The 21,199-nt window shown below is 40.5% G+C and overlaps 1 long non-coding RNA gene across 7 annotated transcripts in view; it reads right to left on the bottom strand.

Annotated features, from left to right (window-relative positions):
• Positions 1-675: 675 nt before the first annotated feature.
• The window catches only part of LOC111261002 (uncharacterized), a 40,300-nt gene continuing 19,776 nt past the window's right edge, over positions 676-21,199 (bottom strand). For 5 of the 7 annotated variants that reach the window (XR_015311316.1, XR_002680705.1, XR_015311319.1 and 2 more), the window contains one exon: positions 676-1,017. This is a non-coding gene — a long non-coding RNA (uncharacterized LOC111261002). Of the gene's footprint in view, positions 1,018-9,213; positions 9,379-10,253; positions 11,477-21,199 lie in introns of those variants that run through there. The other 2 variants (XR_015311317.1, XR_015311320.1) reach the window with 2 other exon arrangements.

Genomic DNA, 21,199 nt, shown 5'->3' with positions numbered 1-21,199 from the left:
ATAGTGATCAGGCTTTTACGTTTTAGCATATTTTGTGGTCAGATAACTTGGAACAGCACTATAAATAGACAAGCATGAGAGACCGCATTGCAACATCATAATTTAGATGTACTAGTGGACGAGGGACAACGTATTTAGTAATAAATAGATACAACATGTCTGTCTACAGGGAAGGTAGTACCTGACAGATGAAGTCTCGAGCCTGCAGTGTTCATGTCTGACAGAAATTTCAGCAGGCTTTTTCCCATAGCCAGCCATAGATTAACGGTATGGTGATCGTTAGTTATGCGGTGCTTCCAAATATGATCTATGGTAAGTTCGCTTATCGTACAAAGACACGAAGGAAATAAGTCTTTGTTTACTGTGTGACAGATCGAGTCAGAATTCGGTTAGAACAAGATCGGTCCACAATAAGCTAAAACAATAAGCTAAAAGAATGGCCCATTCAGTAACAAAGAGCAGCAAAAATGAGCATAGTCTATTCTGCGAGATAGCTTTTTGATAGGTCTATTTGAAAGTTGAATTGTGGCCTACTTTTTTGTATTCCGATACCGAAACACGTTTGTGTAATGCTGATGGTTAGTGACAGCAGGTCTTTTCATAGCGTATCTACAATATGCAATTGTAGCCATACGCATCGAGAAAATCTTGAAAAAAAAAATAAAATACTATGTATTATTTATTCCCATATGAAAATGACGATTTTTATTAAAATGCAGATTCGAAAACAAAAGTTTATGAAATATATAGCATCTGATCGGTAGTGGGTTACGTCATTACCACAGGCCTAAGAACGAGCGTAGCCCGAAGTGAATAGAACATTATCAATATAAGATATTTTACAAGCAGAAGTACAGGTCATTTAGCAGAAATAAGCGTATATAGAAGGTAACACAGCTTGTCTTTAGACTAAGTGGCGTCTCAGTGTCGAAGGTTTGTGATGGATGGCTGAACTTTCGAGTTCTCTTGTTTATTTCTACCCCCTCACGGACAGCTAGCCAGCTAAGAAATGCTTACCTGAAACAAAGAGGAAAAATTGTGTCGTTTACGTTAATAAAATCGAGCACTGTAGATATCAGATTATTCGGAATCGTTTAAATGGCCGAAGATTTGAATGATATGTAAAATAACGCGGCGATACCTTATAGTATAGCTAAATGCGTCCCACTTTACTGATGATCCTCTGACGGTCCCTCTACAGGGGTGCACTTATGATATGCATTACTATACCCTATCTACTTATCGATATGTTTTGAGGAAATCCACATTATGATACGCCATATGTCTACCTTTTTAAGCCATGAAAACAGTGAAAATCATATGCGTTCTAAAGGTGAAATAAATCTAAAGAATATATAGGTTGCAGTTATCATAAAATTATGTATTCCTCAATCCATTGAGTAGTGACGATGAGGCAAAGCACCGTGTGCCTTGTCGATTGCCGTACTTCAAAGATTCAAAATAGCGTGCAGTATTGACCATTTTACTTTCGGATCTCTTCATAACGAATGTCCCTGGTATGCATTGCGATATGGTCATCAGCTTATGGCTGAGTCTACTTAGCGCTGGCATTGAAGTCTCTCTCGTCTTCGGCGCCATTTCTTTGTCAAACGTTTCTCTAGTGCTACAGTGTGTGCTCTTGATAGGTTTTTTTGCTGATAAAAATTGCATAAATTGTTTTCAGAGTACGGCATCGATATTTATATCTGTTGTGGACACGAGGAGCCCAATTTGGGCTGTTTGTCTTTATCGTCAATTTTAAGTTGTGACCTCATAACGTGTGCTTCTGCTAAAGAATCTGATATTTCGTCAACCGGAACCGTATTATTCATAATGTATTTTATTGAGAAGCTTTCATGATCACAACAACTCGTTTCTCAGTTTGACTCGTTGGGGCGTCATCTCATCCTTGATAGTCTTCGACCTCCCAACTTTAGCCTTTAAAATGACCACGCCAACAATAGGCCATTGCGTCGCTGAAGGCCTCTTTAGCCAGTGTTTTCACTAATTTTCGATAAATCTCACAGGTACTCTCACTGTCGAAAAGCAGAAACTTGGTTACTAAGCTAATTTATTAAGCAAAAAGATAGTTAAAGCTAAAAGTTATTTACCCCTAAACCCGTAGTTCTTTGATAACAAGTAGATAACTGAAGGCTTCCTGCGACTATTTCGTCTCGTACTGATATATAGTTTAAATGTTGTTCGAGCTTTGTCAATTGCTAAACACCTTCGGACAGAGTAATAATGAAACCATTTATGGTATTTATAGCTAGACCTTTGTCGATATTTATATAAAGCCAAGCTCACATAACTAAAGAAGGCTCGTTCTGGAGCTATGGGTGGTAAATGAAATTGATTTCTTTTGTATGGTAATAGTATAATTAAATAAAGGAAGCCCGCTTGGGCGTAAAAACATAAGCATGACCTTGAGAAACAAACAATGAGAATCCATCAAGTCCAATATTCGCAAAAATTAAAAAGTAGCAGGCTTTCGTGTCCTTATCTTTATTGAACATTTATTCATTTGTAACCCTTATAAATAGAATGCCTATGCCGAGTGGGAGCGACATCAGCTGGAAGAGTAGCTCAACCTATTTCTATAGGCTTTGGCTTCCAGCCAATATAAAATGTCCCGTTGACTGAATTCGTTCTCAAGCTTTCACACCGTCTCCTCGCAGCTTCATTTTTTGACGAGTTGCTAACCAACTTAAGGGGTGATAAGGGTGATTGTAGTTCGTCGGAACAAAAAAATAAATAAGGATCAGCATAGCTGATACCTCTTGCCGGCGCCAGTAGGGCTTGACCTTATGTATGAAACTGCTGGGGCGGCTTCCGGCTGTCAAAGCATCTCATTACAGCGAAATGGGGGTTGTCATCGGCTAATCCCGAGGGCAGTGCCTATATATATATATGTGCTGGATCCTATCAATTCGGTGCGAAAAGCTTGTGTTGCCTCTGTTTCGTTACCATTGTGACCAATACTTTTAATAATTGACCATATTTAGGCTAATATTTAAAATGAATTTATTTAAGATAATAATAAGGCTTGTTTACAAGATGTCTAATTAGGAAAGGGAAGAGGGTGTAATAGCAGTCAAGTTACTTCTACGAAGTCTGAACCGCTCAAGGTTAGGTTGTTCTATTATCTTTGCCTACAACCCCGCACCGCAACTGTTACCATAGCGGTAATATTAGACAGACCTCTGGAGAGACCTTGAGATTTGCTAGGCTAACTTGTCCTTAACCCTTCTGAAGCAATTATCAGTGCTGGCCTTACCGCGTCTCAGCGATGTTGTTCAGTACAAAACGCCACTGCCGAACATTTGACGCCAAATCATTTCAAGCCTCCTCAACTTCTATAAGAAAATCTAACGGAAAATTCTAAAAGCTAATCTATTATTTGTGCTCGGCCTCCAGACTTGCCGTCGCTTTCGCTCTTCTGAGCCTACTAGCGTTCTGACGTTTAGCAACGCGAAGTGGTGAAGTGGCAATTAGGAGTTTCGGAGCGCTTACTACAATGAAGTAGCGATCCGAGCGTTCATATCCTAGCGCTCGATTTTAGTGCGGGTTCTAGCAGTAGCATTTTGTAAAGTGATAATATTGGGGGTAAACAAATTCTTACTCGTTTTGTTACCGCGCGCAGGAGTTATTTTCGTCAAAGTTGTTAAAAAGTAAAAAGAGTTAAAGTTCTTAAAGAGAGTAATGTACGATGTGTTATCTTTGTCTGTTTTGAATCGAATCTGCCGGTATCGCATCCGCTGTTTGGTCTTGCCATTTTTTTCCGCCGCCATATTTCTCGCGAATGAGTTTCGTTTTAGATATTGACATCGGTCCTGTTCCGACTTTGCTCTCTTATAGACTAAAGGTGCATGTTGAAGTCAGTTCTTCAATAGCAAAGTATTCGACGATGCAATTTTTACTTTCGGGCAGGTTTGTAGAAACAATCGTAGCCATTGTGAATATTTCTATGATGTTTACGTTCATGTTTGTTTGTCGTAATTGCCCTTACACTATGTGATATTCAAAAACGTACTAGTAGGTAATCGTTGAGGCTAAAGCCAAGTTCAGGGATTGCCAACTCGGTCGTGTACTTCGTACCATTTACTAGATACTCGATTTACCTTTCTCTTAATATCTGTAACGTGAACAAATGTTTTCACCACACAGATTTGCTATGAACGACTTGTCGTCTATACTGTAGATATCATCAGCTCTATTGAAAATTGTTTCACGTAACACGCACGTATATCATTGATAGTAATATATATATATATAATTGAGGTCCGGTAATTTTAATATTTACTGGGCTCTGGGCGCCTAAGTCTCAACAAATGCTCAGTCGGGCAGTTGACGTATGTACGTAATGTAATCATCTCTCATAAGCACGTTTTGGGTAAAGTCATTGTACTTCTTTTTTAGGACAACTTGAAATGAAATAGGACAAGACTGTATAAATTTGCTTAGGAATTGGGTTGTTATCGATGATATATTAATGACGTGCGCGCGATATGCTATAGAATCGAACGTCTGCTGTATATAAACGTCGATATCGACGCGGGACGGGCATCTATAGACAAAAGTCGAACATCCCACTGTATTGAAGATGTTAATGAACGGTATTGGTTTGAGGCATTGGAGCTGCTAAAAATATTCCCTGCTCAATAGAGTGATTGGGAATATTCAGCCCATTGACCGATATACAATACGCCCGATCTTTTGCCGTTCTCTGCAAACAAGCCGCCTGTATGTCTCCAAGAAGGTTTATTTTTAGTAACCGTACACGTCACACACAAATCATACGAATCATAAATAGTAGTTCACTGTAATGACAAGCAGCGATCTTGAAGCGTCACCATTTTCTGCTTACGGATATTTGAACCAGGAAGACCTCTCTTATATTTTATTGGTTCGAAATTCTTGTTCTAAACGTACAAAGGTGAATTATATATATATATATTGGTACAAACCACTAAGGCTCATAGATGAACGGTGTCAAACAGAATCAATTCATTCTAAGATGCGTTTCGCGTTCAAAGGGAGGTATTCTGCGTATATATACACAGAGTAAACCAACGGAAATAAAATTCGACCGACGGTTGCATTTAGTAAACGTTGTCACTACAAAACCAACAAGTAGGCACATGTATCTCTATAGAAAATGCATTTTACGTCGTGTTGAAAAAAATTGGTATCCAAGCTTCTTTAGTACGATGCCAGTATCTGTACGTAGTGCCATGTTGAATCGGCGTGTCCAGACGAAATCAGCCGGTGATAGCAGACGAAAACTAGGCGAACCTACTAAATAATCTTCTTATTTGGGTTAATCCAAAAAGACACTGTGTTGACCAAATAAGTATATATTGCACCATGATCTGAGCGTATATAAAAGCGGCAGTCAAACAGCTTAGGGTCTTTATCATATTTTTACCGCTATGTTTTGCCTATTGGAAAATTTTTTTTGCTAAAGCTGAATACCTTCGCTTCAAGCTCTTCTAGAGGAGCTACATAGCTTTCTGCGTAGCTCAGTGCAAACCAGTTTTGAGCGGGCTGTTGTAAGGGCGTATAATGTATAGCCCGCCATTAGGGATTTACAATGGACTTCGGAAAGTTATAGTTCTCGGCTGATTATAGAAGCCTAACCAGCTGACCGTTCCTTGCATATACTCTGGGGCAACAACAAATCTCACTTTTAGCGGAGGCTCGACGTTTGCCGTTTCCTGCGAGCGCTAGAGTACGCCATTACCGTCGAGGATAAGACCTTGTGACAGAGATTGACGAACGATTTTCTCACTCAGAGCAGAGCCGCTGTTCTTCTGCAATAGATTTTTATAAGAAGGTCGTACCGCGACGAGACATTCACTTGTGCCACACCTCTACCAATTCAGTGAGATAAAGAGAGAGAAGAGGTGATTTCCACCCTATGACAGTTCTATAGTTGGGGGTCTGACATCAGACCTACTTCAGTCCAGTCATTCTGGTTTCCGTTACCTTTTTTTTTTTGAATAGATGGGATAGACCGACGCAAACAGAGTAAACGGGAAAGCAGCAAATGGTGTTACGAATCGACTGCCCAGGCCATCCAATACAGACCGTTTTATTGTCGATGCGGCGCACGAGGTGGAAGGTGCTATTGCTTCGACCAAGCCTATGGCCTATATATGCCCGTTTCCGCAGTGTTCATTCATGGTTCAGTGCCACCATACAGAGGACAATGGAACCTTCAGAACTATAACTGCGGGTGCCAGTCAGTGAACTGCGTTCTGTTGTAGCCTATACCGCTTTCTTTCGTGTAGTATCTCTTCTGCAAGCCTTCTGTGCCCTGAGCGTGCTCAGTGTCCTAAGTACGTACCTGGTGCAGGGTTGGTACAAAGAACGGCCCACGAAAGCCAGAAAAGAACTCAAACGGAGCCGACGGGAGTGAAGGAACGTCGATAGACTACCTTGCGGCAGCCTCGGCGGTATTGATCGCATACCGCTGAATCAACAACCGGATGAATAGGCTTCAACTGTCGAAAAGACTGGTCCGGTTCCCGTCGTATTGTAGGTTTATCTCACTCTCAGTGTGAAGCGTGTCTCTATGGCTTTGTAACCCAGATAAATCATACTTGCTTTGCTCTTTCCTGCTTTCTCCTACGAAAGGACAAAGGATATTCACGGTGAAGCGACGCCGACGGAAGAAAATTCATTTCGGTACTGACGATGGCCAAACTGATGAGGCTTGAGTGTGTTCATTAGTCACACGCGGTGGTGACATTCGCTAACCTATAATTATGTGCTTATGTGATCGATTTGAGACGATCTAATAATCATATGAAGTTTATTGTAGTCATTGAATGTATCTATCGTAGAAACCTAACCTAACTGGGACTAATATAACGATAACAAAGGTTTCAGTTAATGGTACTTGGTAGTTTCAGCTAGAGGTGTGAAGAAAACTACTAAGGTATATTTCAGAAAAAAATTTGCCTAAATAAATACGGTTATTCCAATGAATTGCAGTGTGAGCTCCGATCCACCATTAATGAAAACTCTAACACGCATTGTAGGTGAGATTATTGAATTATCCGAATGTAAAAACAAATGCTCAGTCAAAGTCCCTTATGCATGGTAAAAAAAAGTAACTTTAAAGCAAATCTGAAATCTTCATTGACTGAGTTAACTACGTACTAAAGCATAACACTGACAACTTGAAGATCAGAAAGAGTGAGCGCGCTCAACAAACGACCTCGCCAAAGACCGTACGCATTTTTAGATACATATTCGAAATTTGTGGACAGAAGGTTATTGCAACTGTTCTATTAATTTGAAATTGGCGTACATAGTCATTTATCCGAAATAGCACGTATCTGAATTGCTACTGGGTATTATTGGAACGACCAGGTCTGCGTATCAATGTAAGTGAAGTTTCTTGAGCCTTTATAAGCTTTCTCCTTTTCTTAGCGTTGATCGGGTTCAAAGGTAATTTCTCTACCAATAGAAGAACGTGATTGTCGATTAACCGGAATCGCTCTCTCAGGCAATCGTCTAAAAAAAAAACAAATAAATGAAAAACCGAAGTGAAACACGCCGATGTACCCAAGAAATCCTTTTTCCAAAAGAAGCATTCCTTACTAGCCTCATCGATTACGAAGCGTAGTAACTCACCAAATGGAACTACCATATCCCACAAGGCAGGTGCCTGACGTCAAATGAGTCTAAATAGACACCATGTCGCCTTGACGAAGTGGAAAAAAATCAGAAACCGTTCTAAAGCAGAGTCAGCGAAAGCGCGGCACAACTTGTTCACGTTTACGTTCCTTGACAGAATAAATCGACCATCTGCACAGGATTCGGTATAGTGCTAAGACATGTGAATGCGCTTCTGTGAATTTCGATTTTGATACTGTCCGACGCGTCGAGTTGTGTACTCCGGTCTGATTTGATTTCGGTGCGAAGGTCGCACGCGAAGTATCTCCTCAGATTAATAAAATGGACGAAACATACTTTTTCAGTTCACGGCTCAAATATCGTAGCTGGTGCTTCTGCAGGAAGCATCAACGGCCTCATCAAGAATCTTTAAATTATCATTAACAAGGCTCCTCTACGTATTTAGTCCGGCCCAATCGTTTTTTTCACGTTTCTGCGTTGATCAGTGTAGCTGTTGGATGTAAGTATGAGAAATTATTTTCATCGTGAATTTATTATCGGTGTTATTTTCGTGAACGCTTCGGTATTCGGCTTGTCAAACAGTGGATGAGGGAGGGTACGGGCGTAACGTCACGCATACTCATTAAAGAAAATGATACAAAGATATGCCGGCATATATAAGATTGTTTATGGATCGTTTTCCAACTTTGGTAACTATATAATTGCGAAGTCTTGATGAAGGGGAAACAACTTGCTGTAGCAAATTAAAAATATAATAGGCACCTAAAGTTTAAATTGCTTTACGCTTCTGTCCCCTTAAAGTGGCTTTTTCAGTGTGTGTGTGTGTGTGTGGGTTTTTTTTAGAGAAGAATGACGAACTCCGCTTCTCAAGTCTGAGTCCTGTAGTGATATTTAATATATACCGATTATCGCTTACCGATAATATACCGATTATCGCTTAACTGGACGTGGATATAAATACAGCACCCATGGGTAACTTGTAATGTCAATGCAATCAGTGATCATTTCAAAGCAAACTTTTCTTCTTGCTGGAACGCTTTGAAGTCTAATGTACCTTCTATGCGGAGTTTCTCTTTGGCGAGCATAATAGGAACGGAGAAACGGGTACGATCAACTGGTAGATCAATAGTGGTAATTATTGATGATCAATTTACGCAGTTAGTTGTTTCCTATTAATAATCGACTGTTTCTGCTTCAACGCTAAACTCGGTCGGGTATGAAGATTACATTTTCGAGCGTTCTCACATAGAGCTGCTATTTGTGAGAAAGATTGAGCGAACCACCTTTTCAAATTTAATGACCCGGGGCCAGCATAGCCTTGGGCTACACTCGACTTAGAACACTAACAGAAAACAAAGCAGGATCTAGAAATATCAACGCAAAAAGTTAAAAACATTTTTTCGAAAAGCTCACTCACAATATTTCTGTGGGGGATTTCGTATTTTTTACGCACTGTAGCCACATAGATAATATTATATATTACTCCAGCCGGTGCATTGCCTCATTGTGGTGATAGATCGTGTTGCCATATTTGTGCACGGACAGAAGACTAGAAAATGTTCTTACCTATAGAATCCGTTTTTCCTCTACTACGCTCCGGCTATTTAGAACAGGTTTTGTACCATTTGCAGATAAACATGGTACGCTCGAATGGTCGTGCAGTTATTGGTTTGCTCTGTGGGGCCTTAGGCTAGGGCGAGCTAGCCGATTTCCTGGAGCCTAAAAATATTCCTATTTAAAGTGAATGAAACTTGGGTTATTCCTTGTGACTATTCAGGGAAAACCTTCCAAGTATCACGCAGTAAAACACGAAGGCACTGACGGCGATGGTAACCTCAATCCTAGTCAGCTAAAGGTAAAGAAGACGGTGGTAAAAGCTAGTGAACTTTGAGAAACATGAAATGGTATAGGCTCGGGACCGGTCGTAGACATAGAATTCGTCTAATCGTATAAAAAGCCAATGGTCGGAAGCAATGCTTAAGAGGACGTAAAGTTCGAAACATCGATTCAGTGCGATAACCCTATAAACATAGCCAAAATTTTCATTCAGATGGGCTTTTAACGGAAGGCAGATGACGGACTAGTATGTTTTTTTCATACATTCAAGATATGAGTCTGTGGTAAGGGACGATTTGTTTATAAAGCAATTCATAGTTATCACTAATATCCAAAGTATCCAATACTTTCGTTAGTTACTGCCAATTACAGGCAACAGTTACGAGAAGAAACGGGCGAGTGAAGCACGGAAGATCTATGACTGTGATCATACGTACGATACACGTTCAAATTTTGCCTAAAACTTGCATCGATCCTGTCCAGTGCAGGCCAAAACGCAGCCATATAGTAATTATTCGTTAGCAGCTGTCTAATAATGCAGATTTTACGGTCTGTTCATAAATTATCTGGGGGCGGTAATCTATCAGAGACGAGTTCTCAGAAGTAATACTTCACAGTTTGTTTTATGTAGATTTTTGACAACGTTATACACAGCCACTAGCTCATCAATTCTTCTACCTTCATAAAATGGTCTGCCTGCAATTATCAACAAATATCAATCAATGCTTGTGTTCAATCAGTAGATAGAAATTAATTCCCATTGTACTAACCTTGATAAGCGTTCTCCGTACTAGTGCAGCGGTGACATATCGGCCTGTTAAACTTAGCAAAAAGTTAGATTCGACTCCGAGCGTAGAGGTACATCGTTTCCTGTTAAAAGGCAGGTGTCTAAGGTAGTGCCAAATGGTTAAATACCAAATGTCAAAGCCGAGGCACTTAAGTCACGATTAAAAGCTCTGGCATTAGATACGGTAGTGGATTAAACGCGATACTTAGCCATCTGTTCTATATGTTGGAGAATTTTTTTTCTGTCATGTTTAGAGTTTTTCATTTAGAGTTAGCGTTGCTCCAATTATCTGGCTCCAGACTAAAAAGAGGTTTATATTGATGAATTCCTCGGTTGACAGGACTTACCTTGAAGAAGATGAAAAATGTATTACCTTTTCTTTCTACAAAGCTCACAGTTACAACTTATCGAGACGACGATGTATAACAAGGCTAACTGCTTCTTCGTTTCTTCTCAGTACAGCTTATTGAGCTTTTATACAGTCAGACCATCTGACGGCTCCATTAACCGATGTCCCCTGGGTTATGTTTCGCTATAATGAGTTGTACCTTGTTTTAGACCTTACTTCGCAGGATAGAATAGGCGGCCCGTGGAAAAATTACGTGCACTTTGACAACCCTTCAAGCTATTCTAAACAGAACCCAATGTCCATTTCAGGTCGGGTCCTTGGTTTTGTTACCGTTTAGGAATGTGAAACGTTGGTCGTCGCGTGCCATTTTAGGATCACAAAATCGTAAACAAAGATAAAGTGAAAAACGTTCCCTTGAGGTTAGCTTCTGATTTTGCCGTAACCAAAATCAACCTGAGTAGATATCCAGTATAATAGAGGTGGTACAAATATTGGTCCAAGAAAACCACATAGTTTGCTACATAATACCTTCGTAAGAATTTCTACAACTTCGGCCTGGCATATATTTAGTTGGGATGTGATTTCATACGCAAAAGAATATACTGCCGTTATAATGGAACGATTATAAATATTAATATTCTATTCAATATATATACGTAACCACTATATACTGCACCCGAGTTTAACTTATTTATTTAAGCGTTTACGTATTGTTCAGTTCAAAGGTCACTAGTAAAATTTCACTTTTATGGGTTAGTAGGATGTATATAAGCGACTTGAAGTCAAGTAGACTTCAACGTAAACTCGCCGTGAACAGACAACAGAGGGAAAATGAAAAAGATAGCGTTATCTCGCGCTGACCCAACTGGCAGCAGCAGCATCGTACGTATTCAGTGGTTCGATATAGGGCAAGATGATAAAGATTATAGATATAGACGTGATTCTGTCGGACGTTGCTACTGCGTCAGCTCGCACAGTTATCTTCTTCTTCATAGGCTGATCTTTCCTAATGACCATTATGTAGATGGTAATGATATTGATGATCTAGTTGCTTGATTCCTGCTGCTATCTCTAGGCGCTCCTCGCTGCTGAGCGCATTTGCACGCGTCCACCCGTATGACTGGGAGAGCAGAGCAGGAACTACGAAGAACAGAAATAGTTAGCTTTAATGGCGCGTAGCTTTCTGGCTTGTCATTTGCGGCCTGTCTCATCCCGTGTCTGTCAACCATTAGTCATACGCAAACGGAGACGGCAGGCACCCAGTTAGCACGAAAGATAGACACGCTATATGTATAATGTAGGCCTCTCAGAGGTCCGTTTGTTTCGACTTTCCAAAGCGTTTTCCCTTTACATCATCTATTAACGCTGTTACCGTTACAGCTGCTAACGGAGCATGGCGTAACGAACAACGACAACGTTCTCTACGCCGCAATGACCGTTTCAGCTGTTCCTCTTGTGCTTGCTATACGTGGCCTCTGGTTGCTGTATAGTTATTAACCTCGAGTTCCAGATGTAGCTAATATATGTACATATAATCTAGGTAGAACGGAAAAGACCCAGAACGCGCAGTCTGTACATGCAAGGAACGAGCACATCGGGATGGCCCACATAGGCGACCCGATGGCGACGAATCTGCGCGCATGAAATCAGTCGGTGCACTGATGTAAGCGGTCGTTATCATCTGTATGATCATTGTTAAATTTTCCTAGAGTAAAAATTCCAAACACCCTTCTTGTTTTCATTGTTATTCTGCATTTGCTGGTGTATTGCTGAGATAATTTCCGTTGTTGGCTGTATCGCTTATTATTTTCTATGACATGATCAAAGGGCTAGACTGCCAAGTGAACCTCTATGGCCACAACGAACTCGGTACGCTGAGAACACCATGTGTCATGACAAGAATGGAAATGCGTCTGGTAAGCCACATTGCTTACGAGACGATTTTGATGGGGACCTAATTTGCAGGCTAAAGAAAAAGGCTAAGAACTAGAAAGGAAAGTATGCGTCAGGTGTGATTCCCTCTATGTATTTGTTTCTCGTTCAGCTAAACGCGATCATTGTAAAAAGGACCAAATGCTGTCGGGCCCAGTTTGTAAAAAAGATTCAATCGTTTTCCGAAAATCCTAGCCAAACTGCGATGGAACTATAGTACTGGAACAAGCTATACTACACGGAAATCAATTGATATTTAACCAAACCCGCGCTAACAATGATCGATCCTTTTACCAGCCAATTTTTGCTTCGCTGCTCACTTTAAAGCTGTCAACTATGAGGATGGTTGACATTTGAATGGCATAACATAACATAACACAACACATTTTGACCCCTATTTGTGGAAACGCTTAGTTTGGAACAAATGACGTCATATGTAGACCGATCTATTGATTGGGTATGCGGCACTGAGCCTACATAGAGTAACCCCACCGTTTTCTTCTGTTCGTCTTTCAAATTGGCATATTAATTGGCCGCAAGATAGACTAAGCTCCATCTAAATTTATCGGTTTATCTGCGTTATCTATTCTATAGCTTATGCGGAGTAAAGGCACCATGCCCTATACTTTATGCTGTATGCCAAGGTTGCGGACTTCGGACTTCTCTCGCCGCCTTTATCGACTGCTGCTGATTACGCTGAGGCCATTTATACACTGATAGGCAGACTGATCTTTAACTGTTACGGAACTTTTAACCTTGTTGCTACTTGCAGCCCTAGAGGCATAGATATCAGAGATTAGCATACGCAAAACTTTTCATCCGCTCTCTCTCCATTAAAATAACGTGTTTTGTCAATGGGCAAATCTGACGTTTATGATTGGCTATCTGCCATCGATAAGCGTAACTTGATAAATTCTATCTCTCATACGCATGTTCTCTAGCTCGCAACGAGCTTATCTGGAAAACCTCAAATATTAGCAGTTCACATTTTGATTTGTATCGTATCGATAGTGACCAATGCAGCGGCACTTGTTTTTATAATGCCATTTACCGTCAGTGGTTAATGGAAAAATGAGCTTGCCGATAGTGTTGGTTGGTGTGAACCGGCCATAGGAGTGGCTGCCATCATAATCGTGGACCAACAATATCAAAAACTCATTTAAGGTACTGTGTGTTAGCAGTATTTGATTATTTCAACAGTAATAATTAATCGTGCAAAAGCTGCAGAACATACTGACAGGTATACAGAAATACTCACGGCTGTCATCGTCATGACGACCCGGAGTCTGAAATTTTCGTGCAGAAAGTCACCCAAAAAAAAACGTAATTTCTGTTGACACAAAATCAGCTCGGCACCTATCAGTTCAACATACACGCTTGCCTGCGTAACAGCAGTTAGTGTACATGGATAGCCATGATACACTATGTTTTATCGGCTTTTCTGCAGTAAAAATCATGATCTGCGTAGCCATACCATAGGACAAATAAACATCAAATAGTTTAGATGATGTCCGCTTGCTGTAACACTGTTTGATCGTTGCTGTAGCAACTATTAACAGTGCACTAATCGGAAAGGAACACTGTGCCACCCGTCTATGAAGCACATTGGAGCGTTATTATATCGCTGTTCATTAACGGTAGCGCTCTGTTTCTAAACGCCTTCGGCCATGACGGGACCAAAACGCTACTACCGGTGATTTGGCTCGTTTTTCAGCATGAAGACTGCTAGGTTTAATAATAGGAATACCGGACCTAGATTCGTCTCATCACGAGCTTTCAGCTGTATATAAACTCGTTCGTACAAAAAGGGCATCGATTCCCTAGCAGAACAACGTCTGGACAAGGATTCCCGTCAAAAAATAGTCCAACTATAACATTTGCGCGAACACGCACGCATCGCCAACAAATTGCGAGCAAGAATCATTTAACAAGCGCGATTTAAGTAACGGACGACATATCAGACATGCACCATCAGTGTTATTAAATATAGTATATAAGATAGAAATAGGATTGTCATTGTGACCAGTTTGCAGACCTGAGCTTGTGAGCAGGCGATGACCGGGTCACAAGAACACCCATTGTTGACCAGAATGTTTTTGCGTGTGCTCCCTTAGCAATAACACACTTTCAGTATCGTGCCAATATTCTCAATAGTGTTTGGAAAAATCGGAGGCTTTTAGATAAAGCTTGCGAAACTTGGAGGTCGTGTTATTGCCGCCGGTATGATTTTATGAAACAAAAAGTCTGAGAGGCAGAGCGATCTTAAACCAACCTTGAATTCTTTCTATATGTTGCTATGTCCTTATCTGCATGCACTGTTTGTAGTAACCTTGTCATACAAGGGGTATAGTAGTCCGCCGGAAGTCAATTCATGACGTGAACAAATGACGACTTTGTTGCTGGCTTGATTGCAAATGCAGCTACCGACAATCGATGCTTTGCCATAAGATGGCCACAACCAGATCGGATTTAATAGACATTGAACAGAATGAAAACAGCAAGCTACTGCTGTAGTTTGCTGTTTTCATTCAGTTCTGGTAAATATAATTGTTTTTTACGAATAAGTTATCTACTGCCATATAACTTTAACCCATTTAACTGGATAGACAGAGAAAGGAAGGAAATGGGGTAAATCAACACTTTGATCCGTAAACTACGGCGTTATCTTACATCCGAGGCTTATCAGATTATAAGTGAACATGTTTTCAAGTTCACGATTTGCTATTGTTTTTTTCCAGTGTTAACAATGGGTTTTTACAAATCTAAAGTGACCTCGTCTGATAAAGGTAATCTAATGCATGCGTGTGTTGTGTGTATTGAGAAAAGATGTGTAGATAGCCAAGAAACCTAACTTTATTTTGGTTTATATGGACGAAGTGTCTCAATTGCTCTCGATGCATTAAATAACTATTTGAAATTAATGATTTCTATTCTCTTCAGAAACTGGCAGCCATCGTCGGATCCGTGCATTTGACTTTGGGTGGATGTATCTCCGAAACAAAATATGTTATTTGAAGCTCCATATTATCCCTGGCTAATAACGGCACGAGGAAACCTCACAATGTTATTGAATCATATCTTGTAAAAGTAATGACCGTTTCAACAGTCACTTCTCCTCAAACAAAAATTGATTAAATCCTACTATTATTGATTTAATTGACGCTCGAAGCCTACGGTTCGATAGACATGGTTGGATTTCTCACACACTGATTATCAGATAAAAAAAGATAATATATCAAATATCGTGCTATTATCTCAGACTATTGAAATATCCTGCAGTCACCTCTACTATCTATTGTTAACGTCTCGTTTCTAATGACGTGCTTCCGCACTCATATGACGACAAGTGCTCTGCTTTGCGGTCCATATCTCGTTCTACTATTGCTTTTTGCTCTAGCCTGACAGTCGGTACCAGATAGCTGCGATGACTGAATGTTAGAAAGGTTATAGCGTTTGCTTCGAGCCAGACCCGAATAAATCTTGCCTGGACTGCGTGACCCAGCGATGCAGATTCAGCAAAACGTGTTTGATAATAAGGATAGTGCGGCCATCAAGGCCCGGGTGGTTTAGCATCGAATAGGGAAGAATAGATCCGTGTTCATGGATTTAAACAAACAAAGGTATAAGTAAATATAGATATATAAAGGTGTTAGATTTTTAGCGTATAAGATAGATAAGAGATATGCCTATACTGAGACACACCTTGTGATGATAGTAACGCTGATTGCCACACGTAGCAACGACATTCTCAACGCTTGTTATACATAGGTTCGAGCTGATGTGACGAAGCTTTGGATATAGTTTGTCTCCAAAACCTCTCTGGCCGGGCAGTGAAGCTCTCGTCCTTTTCTATGGCATCGTGCAGAAGCGTGTTTTATGCCGAAATCAAACGCTAGCCACAGTCGTTCTATCGAGGACGCGCTCGACGAGCGAGCAGAATACAGCGAAACAGAGAGTGCAGCTGGGGTCAACTCGACTTCATTGCTTCGGTGTACTGGGGCGTATCTTCAAAATATTTGTATGCTCCTTGAAAATCGATTTGCCCAGTACTGTTCGCTGGGTAATATTCACTAGCGGAGAAGACACTGATCTTAAAATAGCCGTTTTGACCGATAGAAATACCTGGGGACCTGCTTGTTGGGTGGGTACACTCAAGCTAAAATACCATATTTGGCCTTCATATCTAAACCAAGACTATCAACTAACGACTGATCGTTTTAGATCTTTGAGTAACTTTATAATTTTAGGTTATTGCAAGGTCACACACACCGTTTCAAGTCGATGTAGTGAAAAGTACACCACAACTATAGCTAAAGCGAGGATCGAACTACCGATAATTAGGGTGCCTGCAGGGTGAGGCAAGGTAATGGAATTTTCGATATGATTATTCCCATAGCCTCTCTGTAGTTTTGTGTTAAGCGTCAAAACTGTCCGGTTGTTTGTACTGGACACATTGTGATCTATTGATATTTAGTTTGCCAAATCTACAAAAAGCGGGTCCGACCCAAATCGTTCGCGGCCCCAGTTGGTTCCTAAGTGGGCTGTATACAGAGGGCAAACGAGCTTATTAGAAGCAGACAAATCAAATATCAGTATATAATGCTGTTTTTCGACCTCTTAATCAGTATGGCGCGCTAGGGGATCCGCAATTGCTAATTTCGTTAAATTCTCGTTGTATGTTTTGGATAACCGTGCTCCAATTCACCAAGAGTATTTTGATAAGCTGTATATTGATATTCTGATCGTCCGCGTTCATACTTATATGCAGACACGAACTAAAAATTTTGCCTATCGGATGCCCATCTAATTTAGTTTAAGATAAGGCAAATCGTTTGTTCAGCGCGATGCTTGAGCCGTTTATGTGCATTACTTCGTTCGTATAATTCTGCAGACATTTGCGTGGCGTCTGAATCTCGTCTCGCAAAAGTGAGATTTTAATAGCTGGTAATGGCTGTATTAGTCTACGTAATATATGAGAACATCAGATTAGAGGTTTTTTTTTCGTCAATTCGTGGTAACTTCGTGGCCACGTTCCAATCGTCGCTTCGTTCGATCAAAATTTTTCAATAGTCAACCCATATATGTATAACTTACTTTAATAGACTACACAAATATATCAGCTGGATAAATACCTAAATACGTCTCTTCAAATATTGAACCAATCAGAAACTCTATGGAAATGAGCCATGCCCAAAAGATCCACCCGTATCGCCAATATTCGTAACGACATTGGGGTAACGCTGAAAAATAGTATTTCGTCATGACACAGCGACGAGAACGAAAAAGAGAAAATATTCTTCGGTACGTTACGTGAATTCTACGCCCCCGATATTATGTACGTAAATACATGCTTGAAAAACGCATTCGTATTCCCAAATATACGAGGCGGGTTTCTGATGAGGTTGTTTCGTCAGAAGAACAGATTAGATCTCCGGGGAGAATGGCGTACAAGTGTTTACCAATAGCAGCCAAGCCAACGTGAGAATGTGAACGTGAAGGCATTTCAAGCCATAATCAGCAGATCAAAATACTTCTTATTAATCTGAAAACAAATAGTCTTTTTACTGTCGTTTCGTTCACGTGGATCTTCTTCCTGTTATCATTGTGTATGGTGAGAAAGTGATGCTTTTAGGCAGCATCTATCTGTAGTCATTGCGAGTCAAAGATTAACATTGAAGTTTTCGCTCTCGAAGTTACTTAGACATATTTTGAGAAATGGTTATAAGTGTGTATTGAATAAAATCATTACGCGCTCATGTATAGCAGGAAATACAAGGGAATCTATTACATAATGGAGTCTGGTGGGACACAAACTGTTTAGGGGATTATGGTTGAAGTATCGCTTGACGTTGATACCGTAACGTGTCTAAGATTACGGTGAATTTTGCAACGAAGCTGTGCCTTTTTCTACTGTCAGCTGCTTTCTACATGTCAACGATTTTGACATGACCTTACCCAGAAGTTGCGTAGTTTGCTCTTTCTTTCACTTACTTACTAATGCAACATTTATAGCACCACAAAAACAACGGCCAATGCGACGGCGTCTGAAGTGGTACCTTAAAACCAAATACTACTACTGGATCGTGATGGTTGATGCAGTAACATTACTTCAGAAACGCATGAAGAAACTTTATTGGAATAGCAGCGTTTAACATAAAATTAACGCTTATTGACAATGAAATCAATAGTAATGTCATTTGTTTATCATCATCTGCAGGCTGACATAGTCGTTCCATCAGTAACAAGCGAACAATTTGTGAGAAACGACGTCCATTTTTAACACCCCTCCATCCCAAACGACTCAGCCCCTCGGGACTGAGAGCTCGGGACGAATCTCGGAAGCTCCAGAAACGTTTGACGTAGTCAACTACATATATCATGTACTTCTATCACTATATGCTCTTAATCAGCACTGAAAAGTTACGACAATCCACTGACAACGCAAATCGCTCCCATCAAATGTCAATGTAAATCCGGCATTTTGACAAAGTCGAAGACAAACTGCCAGATCTCGTTTAGTTACTGGGGACTCTAATTTAACGACTACTATATCTTAAATATAATGGAAAAACAAAAGCAGAAACGCATATGTTTTGCTAAAGGACGCGTCCTTAAGGTCACGTCGACATGCCATGTTTATTGAGAGGTACCGCTGACTAGCTTTGGATATATAGATTAAAGTGGAGAAATATCCCAATGACGACGATGCGTTGTTAATCGGCTTTCGTCACTTTTCCGTGACTGATACTGGCACAAATTGAAGCCAGCAGTAGATTGACGACAAGTAGAATTTTGTAGAAGGCTGGAGTTGTTTCTAGGGCATTAGCATATGATCCCATTGCAAGGTCCTATCAAACGCAGTCCGTTAGGTCATGACGAAATGCTAAGAACTTATGTTAATTTTAACCAAGTGTGCTTATATATTTATACTCATATTGAGTTGGCCACGTCTAAAAGTAAGGAGGGGGCGTTTATGCGTGCGGAACGAAATTATTTATTGTGCGCAAAGAATACATCGGACTGCATTGGAACTACCTATGAAGAAAAGTTCTCCAAATAAATTCGATTCAATTTTTGTCGCTTATTCGCAGAGCCTTTTCGTGGCCTATTATCGATGCTTGGCTTACCATGTTATAGCTGAAGTCGACGTTCCTGGCCTCTTCGTCCATTTGGACTGTCGTTCGTTTATAACGGACTTCATTTTATTAATATCGCTTCTGCATTCCGTATTCAGTTAACTCACCAAGTTTGTTCTCTGTCATTGGAAAAGTCCATCAGGATATTAATACCCTTCGACCCAGGTCATCATTGCTGTTGTCATTGTAACGGTAACACTGTAGCAGACAGAATTCTCGGAAGTCACCTTGCGTTTCGCTAATCACTTGACGATGACCTCCTGCGTGAAACATTCGAACGGCAAATTTTCACGGGAACGTGGTGACGCAAAACCTAAAGTTCTAATCCGTTGTGTGAAGCTCACAATAATTACTAACGATAGCCTTTCAGTGTCACTGATACAAGTAATTCGCTGTCATTAACTGCGCATACCCGCTGACCTACTATAGCATCTGATCTGCCGTGCCATACCAGTGAAGTAATTCTGGCTTGAATAGATAAGGTTTTTGAAGATATTTTCATGAACGTGCATCTATCCGAGGTCTGTTTCACATTAGAGTGCACGTATTGCTAGCTATTCTAGATGCTAAAAGTGAAGCTCTCTGCCAGAGCCCATCCACATTTCTATCTTCTGCAATAAGCGTTACCTCGACGATACGGTTTTGTTTAAGGTAGCCTCAGGTACATGTGCTGTGCGTCCGAATATTATATGGCCCACAATATCTATTCGGGGGGGGGGGGGGGCCTTTCACCTAATGGGATAGTGTTTTGTTTTGCAACTGTATATTCTAACTAGTTGTTAATTTGCGTTCTCTTTGGCAAAGGGTTTTCTTATAGAGCAGCTGTTATGATGACAAATTGCAACAATGTAGAAAACACAGAAGATTGCTTGAATATTCCCTCTTCCTTTTTCTCATTGCGCCTACACGATTGAGACAAGATATGACACAGTCCTATACAAGCAGTACTTTTTCTGTTGCTGTAAATCATCGCGTCGGTTTTCATTCATGCATAATAGTAGTTATAGCTCTACATAAACATAACCCTATCAAATATTCGGAGATCGTCCTCTACGCCGTCTCTGCGTGTTTCTAAAGCGTCGAATAGCAAATTTTTACACGGATGCCTTCCATGATGCTCGAGCAAGGTCATAACGATGGTTTTGGCTTTTTCAGCGTTTTGTACAATACATGAGCCTGTACTAGTTTAGACGAAATTGGCCATAATCCGTTTCCAAAAGGTACGATTACGTCCTATCTCGATTAGCAGTAACTAAGCCATGAATGAGGGTATCACGAAACTATTGTGAAAACACGAACCAATGGCAGATATCTTCGTTTTTCAGGCATTCTATGACTCGCTGAATTTAGTGCTTGTAGACTGCGCGACAAGAATATGAGACATATCTAGCCCATATCATTGTTTCAAACAGGATATAGGTCATATAGCAAAGTGCATTAAGCATCTCCTAGCAGGAGGCACTAGTGAGTAGATTTTTTTTTATTCTGAGTTACACACACACACACACACAT

This window comes from Varroa jacobsoni, unplaced genomic scaffold, assembly GCF_002532875.2.
Source record: "Varroa jacobsoni isolate VJ856 unplaced genomic scaffold, vjacob_1.0 scaffold_506, whole genome shotgun sequence".
NCBI classification, from domain to species: domain Eukaryota; kingdom Metazoa; phylum Arthropoda; class Arachnida; order Mesostigmata; family Varroidae; genus Varroa; species Varroa jacobsoni.
Note: the sequence above shows the minus strand (reverse complement) of the source record. Positions and strands in the feature narration are given on the sequence as shown.